The sequence below is a fragment of the Hakea prostrata genome, chromosome 1, assembly GCF_041222555.1.
Source record: "Hakea prostrata isolate BN-2017 chromosome 1, UWA_Hpros_2, whole genome shotgun sequence".
Taxonomy (NCBI): Eukaryota; Viridiplantae; Streptophyta; class Magnoliopsida; order Proteales; family Proteaceae; genus Hakea; species Hakea prostrata.
The window spans coordinates 77,560,862-77,570,832 of NC_142600.1; the positions used below are offsets into that span (position 1 = coordinate 77,560,862).

General features: G+C 38.1%; 1 pseudogene; it reads left to right on the forward strand.

Annotated features, from left to right (window-relative positions):
• Positions 1–1,167: 1,167 nt before the first annotated feature.
• On the forward strand, positions 1,168–2,795 carry LOC149030243 (geraniol 8-hydroxylase pseudogene; annotated as a pseudogene).
• The last annotated feature ends 7,176 nt before the right edge of the window (positions 2,796–9,971 follow it).

Below are 9,971 nucleotides of genomic sequence, written 5' to 3' on the forward strand. Positions count from 1 at the left end.
TTTCTCCCACTTCCCACAAAATATTGGAATAATTAACAGATGTTGGAATCGTAATCATTTAATTTTTTCATATTTAATCATAATCATTTAATTTTATTTTTGAATCCCTAAACTTTCTCATAAAAGTTTTGATTCCTACAAATAGCAATTTAAATTTTAAGTTTTATTAGTTGGATGTTTAAATTTATGCCATTAACATTATTATCATATTCATTGATTTATAATTAATTTACGATAAATTGAATGTTTATCCCATATTTAGTTAATAGACTCCGAATCTATCTTTTTTCTTATAATTTCTCCCACAATTTTAGCCCCTATTTTATTTTATATATATATATTTTTTATAATTTACTTATAATTGTGTTATCTATATTTTAGTCCTCTTATTAACTTACCTAAATTTTTAATGTAAAAATATTTTGAGATGGGACCCATAGTGGGTCCTGCATTGGCCCACAAATATTCGCCCCTCCAATATTCAATCCTGCCTCCACCCCTGGGTAAGGGTGCAATTATTTGTAAGCAGTAGTTGTGTTTACTTAGGGGGTTTTACATCCATGCATCTTTAATAATAATAATTGGGTTTTGTGAATGGGCACATGTCTATTCAAAGGGTATTTTGGTCAACCAAAATACATATCACAATTATTTCAAGTTTTCCTTTTATATAGTAGTATGATATGATTAGTTTTGTTGGGTAAGGGGGCAATTATTCGTAAGCAGTAGTTGTCTCTACTTAGGGGTTTACATCCATTCATTTTTAATAATAATAATTAGGTTTTGTGAATGGGTACATGTCTATTCAAGGGGTATTTTGGTCAATCAAAATGCATACCACAACTGTTTCAAGCTTTCCTTTTATATAATAGTATGATATGATTAGTTTCGTTGGGTAAGGGTGCAACTATTCGTAAATGGGTATGATATGATTAGTTTAGTTGTCGGGGTTTTACATCCATTCATCTTTAATAATAATAATTGGGTTTTGTAAATGGGTACATGTCTATTCAAGGGGTATTTTGATCAACCAAAATTCATACCTTTTATATATATAGTAGTAGTATGATAGTATGATATACCAAAGGCCTCTTTGTACCAAAAAGAGGAGCTCACTTATCAGTTAAGTTGCAGTGACCAAATTCATTAGAGAAACAATTTTCTAACATGGTGTTCATTTTCGTTTCAGCTGTGTTGGTGGTGTTGCTATGGAGTTTGAGGGCATGGAAGATACCCATCGTCCTCCTCGGCACCAGCCACAAAAGGCTCCCACCAGGCCCCATTCCCCTGCCAATCGTTGGGAGACTCTTCGAACTCGGTAACAAGCCCAACGAGTCTTTGACCAGATTCTCCAAGATATATGGTCCTCTCATGACTCTCAAGCTCGGTCGCGTAACGACCATTGTTGCTTCCTCCCCTGAAATGGCCAAAGAAATCCTCCAAACCCACGACCATGTCTTGGCGAGTAGAACAATTGTGGACTCAGTTACGGCGCAAAACCACCACCAGGCGGGCATTGTGTGGCTCCATCCCGACTCCCATTGGCGAAGCATCCGCAAGCTCTTGAACAATCGTGTTTTTTCCTTACAAAGACTTCAAGCCACCGAATCGTTGCGGCGCCTAAAAGTTCAGGAGCTTCTTGATCATGTTGGTAACAATGCCAAGGTGGGTCAAGCAGTTGATATTGGTAAGGTTTCATTCTTCACCGCCCTTAACTTGGTGTCGAACATCGTCTTCTCCGTGGACGTGGCCCGTTCAGAGTCGGACGCAGCAGCGCAGGAATTCAAAGCGGCTGTGCGGGGTGTTATGGAAGAAGCAGGGAAGCCCAACCTTTCGGATTATTTCCCTGTTTTGAAACCATTTGATCTGCAAGGTATAAAGCGCCGTTCCGAAATTCACTTTGATCGACTACACAAACTGTTGGATGAAATGATAGACAAGAGTTTGAAGAATAGAGCTTCAGTTCCCTCTATTAGCAAAAATAATGATGATCTACTAGATGCCTTGCTCGATCACTTGCATGACAAGAGTTTGGATTTTGGCCGTTTGGATATCAAGGGGTTGCTTTCGGTCAGTATCCATTCTTAAAATCGCTCCTATTTGTTCATTCTCTTCTGGGCTCTGACTATATCTATGTGGGTTTCTATCAGAATTTATTCATTGCAGGGACAGACACAACCTCTTCGGCGGTAGAATGGTCGATGGCAGAGCTACTCCAAAACCCAGAAAAGATGGCAAAGCTTCAATTGGAGCTCCGAGAGAATGTTGCTGAGGGGAAACCATTAGACGAAACTGACGTCGCTCTGCTTCCTTATCTACAAGCAGTGGTGAAGGAGAGCATGAGGCTACACCCAGCAGCTCCGCTCTTGGTCCCACACAGAGCTGAAACTGAAGTGGAGATTTGTGGGTTTACTGTGCCCAAGGACGCTAAAGTGCAGGTAAACATTTGGGCTATTGCTCGGGATCCTAGCATATGGCTGAACCCAAATTCGTTCCTTCCAGAGAGGTTCTTGGATTCTTCAGGGATTGATGTGAAAGGCCGAGATTTCGAGCTCATACCATTTGGGGCTGGGAGAAGGATGTGTCCAGGTATGCCACTAGCTTTGCGAATCGTGCCTCTGATCTTGGGCTTCACTCCGCAATCGTTTGATTGGAAGATTGAAGGTGGAGTTAGCCCAAAGGACATGGACATGGATTATAAGTTTGGGCTCACTTTGCAGAAAGCTCTGCCTTTAAGGGCAATACCATTTGAGGTGATACGGTCTCAAGGGGGACCCAGAATTCAAACTCAGTAGTTCGTTGACCAGAATTTCAGTAAACGTGAACTAGTTTAAGATAATAATAACCACCACAAAAATAAAAGTGTTTGCCTGGCGTGATGCTTTAGATGATTGGGATCCACCAAACTCAGATTATAGTATTTATTTTATCTGTATCAAAGGAATAAGCATTTGTGATTGCCAATGGTGGGTTAGTTGAGCGGTTAAAAGCTCAGACTCCCATTGTGAGGTATTGGGTTCGCAACTTCGCACCCAACCGGCAATATTTCATTTCTAGTATCAAAAGATAAATAAAGTTGTGTGATTGATAATTAACTGGAGGTGGCGCATTATCATTTTCTCTTGTGTGGTTGGTGCATGTAAAATTTATATTTTTATGAGTGATTTATTTAGGGTATTTCCATTCTCTTTTAAAAAGGTCACCACGTAAAACTGTTTATTAAATCATGGACTTGATTTTGCAATTGCTTTTCTACCATCAAATAAACAAAATCGAACTAAACCGGCCGGACCAGGTAACCGGAATTGGACCATTTAAAACCTTTTATCTTTATTTAAGTGATGATTTTTAGTATTATTCTGCTTACTCATCGATGTTTGGCCTACATATACGGGGCATTTCCCCATGAAACGTTTTCAAGTGTTGTTTATAACATGATAGGGTTTCAGATTTGGAGGGGGAGTTGTTGTTGATGAATTTGCATTAGAGTCTTGCAATCTGACTCAAATCTGTAGGTTTTTTATCTAGTCTGCCAAGTAAAGACCTTTTTTTAATTGCTAAATTGCTTCACCTTCTATAACAATTGACAAACTAATTGGAGTTAGTCGCTACCAAGATCGATATGTGCACTTCAATGCAACCCACAAACTAGGGTTGCAATAGAGCCAAACTAGGCCGGATTTTTGCAATCTTAAGCCCGACCCTATATATTTTAATTTAAGCCCATACTCGCCCTGACCCTAAATCCTACAAGGCCAAGATAAACCCATTTGTGCCCTGATTGGCCTTGTCCTTGGCATTGATTGACCCTATACTTGGCTCTAGCCATGATTGGCCATATCCTTATTGTCTATGTTCTTAATTCATTGAGATCGAACATCAAGGACAAAATTAGGACCAAGATTATGGCCAAAATCAACGCAAGGTCAAAGCTAAAAATCAAGGATGGGTCGGGACAGGCATGGTGGGCCAAAAAGTAATCCCATGCCCACCCTTGGCCATAGTCAGGACCATAATATTTTGGCCCTAACCTGCCTTCAAGGCCAAAATCTTGATCCCAAGTCCTATTCGGGCTCAGGATGGATGAGTGCCGTCAGGACCAAACTTGCACCCCTACCACAAATTCTCTCTCCCCCCATTAGAGTAATTTTTTTTTTCTTTCTTTCTTTTTTTTTTGTCCATAAACTGAAACCCTATTAGAGTAATGCATTGTTTCATTTGTGATCCCCTTGATCCCCTTCACTATATTAAGTAGTAAATGGATCTACCTTTTGGTAAATGTTGTAGCTCGTCAAAATTGAAATTGATGATCCATAAATTAGGATGGACAATCATTAGCATTTAAGCTTATGACAAGATGAACATAGGCTACCAAACAAGTTTTGCTTTGAACGAGTGTAAACATGTAAGAAATTATGTCTAAAGGAGTAGTGTTGAATTTGAATGCTGCGTATTAAATGAGCAATACCTAGTTGCACAATTAAGGGGTTGTGGACAAGGTTTAAAGTATCCCAAGATACTATACGATACTAGCCGATACGTATCCATATTTGACCCAACCGATACGATAGATCTCGGCACGTTTCTCCATTAAATTACACTAAAATACATTAGCCAGAGCGATATAATATTTGATATAGGACGATACGTCTCTTAAAAATCACCTGACCGATACAATACTCGATACCGATACTTTAAACCTTAGTTGTGGATTCACTTGATGACTACTTTTTCTTCACTATCTCTTTCCGATATTGTCTTTGATCATCTTCCTATGTAATTTCTTATGTAGTTGTAACGGTTGAAGCAGGTCCTCAGAGGAACTTGTCTTGACTTGTCATCCGTTTCTTTCAATATTAGGAATCCAATAAGATCGACTGACAAATCTATCAATAGCTGTGCCAAACGACCAAAGTATCGGCCACCAGCAAGGAACAGTCCATGTGAGCTCGTGAGTCTCAAAATTATTTTCTTATTTTGTTTTCATTTGATGACATATTGTTGCATGTTGCATCAATTTAAAGTCTTTGAAGTGAATTTGGCTGCTGGAGAATCTTTTCTTTCTAAAGAGTCTCTGAATTGTGCTGTTAAAGAAATTTCAATTGTTTTTTTTGATTGTGACTTGTGACATTTCACTCCCATTTCCTACTAGGGCTGGAGTGGGGGAAGTGATGGAGATGGTTTTAGAGGTGATTGATCAAGAAACCATTTCTTTCGCTATTTCTGAATATTATACAGATGTCAGCATTACTCAGTCGTCTCCTGACTTAGAGGTGATAATTTTAAATGTCACTTGTCACTCCAGGTGTATTTTTTTCTAGCTTAGGATCGATGATGACTTTTTGAATTGACAAAAAAAAAAAAAAAAAAAAAAAAATTGGCGATGGTTTTATTTCTTCCGTCGCTAAAAATGAGCATTTATGCCTACGGTTTGCTAAGGAACCGTCGGCCAATATGGTTTTCTATGACACTTTCAAACTGTTGCCAAAAAACCAATTTTTCATGACGCTTCTAAAATATTCGTGGCTAAAAAGCATAAAATTACCCACATATCGGCTACCATTGTCCAAAAACATATTTGGCAATGCTGATTACCGTTGCCAAAAATCAAAGTATTCACAACGATTGTAACTGTCGCAAAAAATCCCATTAGTCGTGACAAGTGTAATTGTCGCCAAAAAGATTTTCCCAGTCAGTGCCCAAAAGTGTTGCCTATTTTCCGTGACGCCAGTATAGACAACGGATGTGGCGACGGAAGGTAAGTGTAGCCGTTTATTTTTGTTATTTTTGACTATCCTTGTAAACCGTTGCCTAAAATGATTTTTTTTTAACTATAGTTCTCAAAGAAAGGCCATTAGAGTTGTTACTGGTGTAGCTTTTGTCGATCAGATTGAAGAGTTTCTAAGTCTGTTGTCCTTGAGTCCATGCTACCGTATCATCATAAATGGACGATACCTCATCTACCGTAGCAAGAGTTTTAATTTATCTTTTCACCTTCTTTTTTAGGTATGAGCTTTTAATTTTTAATTTGTATTTATTTATCATTTTTTTTTGTAAAAGTAAAATCTCTTAAAAGTTTTGGTTTATCATTTAATTTGTTTATTTTTGGTATGATCTTTTAAATTTTTTTAGCTAGAAGTAAGGTTTTTTTTAATTTGTTTCTTATTCTTACTAGAGACATAATCAATTTTCATAAAGATAGATTTGCAACTCTGTATAAGCGTGTAAGAACCTATAACTTAATAGTCTCTTTTTTATTGCACTCAAAAAACAAAGAATTATTATAAAAATTTATTTTCTATTAAAATGGTGATCTGGCTAGATTTTATTATATTCATTTTTGCCAAGGTTCATCTCAATCCATTTATATATATACTTGTGTGATATGCACTCAAACAAAAATCCAGTTGATAGAATAAATCTAAACTTAAATTTATTTTCGACTCTTAACCATTCTCCCTCTTGTTTACTGCCCACTTGCAAAATGCCAATATCACAGTTAGGACAAACATTAGTGTTTTTTTTGTGGTGTGAAAAACATTGTAACTTTTTTTTTGGTAATGAAACTGATCATTGAAGAAGGGGCCGAGGCCCAGAAAGTACAGAAGAGTCATCTTGAGAACCAAGAGGGGAATGCGGCCACTCAGTCCTATAAGAACAGGTGAGCGCCTTCCGGGCTAGGGAATGGGCTGAGCCATTTAGCACCCTAGAAAAACATTGTAACTTAAGTCACTGCAGAATATGAGGTAGATTAATTGTTGTGAATACTACAAAAGAAAGCAACTGCATTTCCATTCTCCTATCACAAAACATAAGTTAGACAAACTATGTTGCGATAACAATGCAGTGAGTAGTAGCTGATGAATCAAATCAAAATATGACTAGCACCTCCACCTCTAAAATAGGAATTTGGCAATCAAAGTTCAAGTTAAAAATGATAAGTCACCTAAAAAAATACACTTGATTGTGAAGAAACTTTTGAGCAATGCGTAGATTAATTGCATATTTATTAATGTGAAACCTCTGGGAATAAAACAAGAAGTAATTAAAGGACGATAATACTTCTATGAAAGTCATTTTGAACACACTCCTTTTTATTAATAGGATTTTAAACAAATAATACAAGAGTTACCATAAAGTTTGACATTATTAAGGTCAAGCAACATAAACCCTTTTGGAACCCCCCTCCCCAAGAAAACAAAAATAGAAAAGAAAAGAGAGCAACATAAACCTCGTGAATTTTTACTTATATATATATATAAAATAAAAATTTGCAGAGGCCAAACAAAAAAAATGACCTTAGATAAGTGTGGCCCCAATTTTAATGGAACAGTACAGGGCTCTATTTCTCCCTCAAGAGGTCTTCATCAAGGTGATCCATTATCCCCAACTATATTTTCTCTATGCTCGATGGCTTTATGTCACTTGTTTGATAGAGCAGAAAATGATGGATTGGTTCGTGGAATCAGGATTAAGAATAGAGCACCAAGACTTTCTTACCTGCTTATTGCTGATGGCATAGTTCTATTCTCTGAAATTTCTGTGAAAGCTATTCATGGATTAAAGGAATGTTTGGATAGGTTTTGTAAAGGCTCAGGTCAACAAATCAACACTTCCAAATCTTCTCTTTTTTTTTTCAGTCCTAGTACTCCAAGTTGTTGGAGGCGCTGGTTTACTAGAATATTAAAAATGCAGCTAGGACCAATTCCTATGAAGTATCTTGGCCTTCCAATGGACTACACATCTCAGAAGAATGACTTCTTATTTGAATTGCAGGATAGAGTGCACCTCTGGATTGCAAGTTGGAAGGGAAATCTACTTACACTTGCTGGAAAATCAGTTTTACTTAAATCGGTTTCATCCACAATTTCCAATTATGTTGGTCTACATCTCCTGCTGCCCCAAAAACATCATGATGCAATTAGGCAAGCTTCGGCTCGTTTCTTCTGGGGTTCCAACCATCTTGGTGGTCATATTCAATGGATCTCTTGGGCAAGATTATGTCAATCTAAATTCCATAATGGTCTAGGATTCAAAGATTCTTCTCTACATAATAAAGCCTTATTGTTGAAATTAGCATGGAGGATATGGGCTGAACTTGATCTGTGGTGGGTTCAAGTTCTTAAAGCCATATATTTCCCTAGATCTTCATTCCTAAATGCTTTGAAGGGACATAATTCTTCTCATGTATGGAAAAGTATATTAGCTGGCAAAGATGTGATGCTTAAAGGACTAATCTGGAGTGTTGGTGATGGATCTTCTATTCACATATGGGATGATGCATGGGTACCTGACAACCCAAATTATCGTGTTACATCTGTAAGACCATCTGATTGTCAACTTAGCATGGTCCACAAGCTGCTATCCAATGAGGGAAGTTGGAATCTCCCACTTCTGCAAGTGCTTTTCAATGCTCAAGATATACACTCCATTATGAAAACTAAGCCAGCAAGGCTAAGAGGTTATGATACTCAAGTATGGGGACCTTCTTCATCTGGAAACCACTCGGTCAAAAGCACCTACATCATGATCTACGATGAGCAACAGAGGCAGTTAAATAGTTGGCCATCTTCATCTTCTCACCATTCTCATCTGAGGATTTCTTCCTCCATGTGGAAATTGATCTGGAACTTTGCTACACTCCCTAAGATCAAATTTCTAATGTGGCGAATGTGCTCAAATGACCTACCAACCACCACTGCCCTATTCCGTAGACAAATTCCTATAGAAACAACCTATTCTAGATGTGGTAATGCTCCTGAGTCAACGGACCATTTATTCTTTCAATGCCCTTATGCTAAAGCTATATGGTTCGGCTCTCAACTTGCTCCAAGGGTTAATAGTTCAACAGATTCATATGTAGCAGAATGGTTTTCAACTTGGTATGTTCTTCAAAGGAAAGATAAAAGGCTTTGCACTGAACTCTTCGGTCAAGCTTCTTTCATTCTTTGGTCTCTATGGCTGGCACGAAACAAGCTCATCTTTAATGGTATTGATTCGGCTCCTCAAGAGGTGATTTCTAAAGCTTCTATAGCGTGTTCAGAATACTTCTCTGTTTGGAACCTCACTGCCTTACCAAATATTCCCCCCCTTCTCGTGATTGGCTCCCTCCGGAGGAGGGATGGATTAAAATCAATACAGATGCTGCCTTTCCGGATTCTGCAATTAGTGGGGGCTTTGGAGGTTATTGGGAGATCAAGTAACCGTGAAGATATTTTTGGTGTTTTCGGATGAGGTGCTGATGAGTTCAAGCTTATCTGGGGAGCTTAAAGCTATTGAGGCTGATCTTCAATCTGCCTTGGATGCTGGATATCATAGAATTATTGTTGAATCTGATTGCTTGGTTGCTGTTAAATCTCTCAATGGGGAAGCCGATGCTCCTATAGTAGCTACTCCAGTGGTGGATGATATATTGGAGCTTGCCTCTTCCGCTTATGTTCGATTCGAATTTATTCTGCGCTCTTCCAACATTATTGCGGACTCCTTAGCCCTGCGTGGCATTTCTATTGGTTCCAGGCATTTCTGGCCTGTGAGCTTCCCCTGGCTGCAAAATGTGCTTGCTTTAGAGCCAGGCTTTTGTTCCTCTTCAGTTAACTCTTTCGAATGAAATCACCTTACACCAAAAAAATTTTTTTTAATGCTCTCGTGTATCTCTCTCTCTTCTATAGGTAAAAAGACATCGATGAGACTAAAACATGTGTTTGAAATCAATATTGACTAAGAACCAACACATGAAACACATTGGCAGTAAGAAGTGATTACCTCACAAACCTATTTTAAGGGGAAAATAGGTTGCTAAAATAGGTTTGGGCTGCAAATAGGTTGCTAAAGGTAGGAACCAAGCTGTTTGCTGGGCCAATAAAGTATGGAAAACCCTTCTCTTATGAAAATAAAGATAGACGGGAGAGAGAACTAACAAAAGTAAATGATGGATGATGAGAGAGAAACAACTCACATCAATATGATGCGCA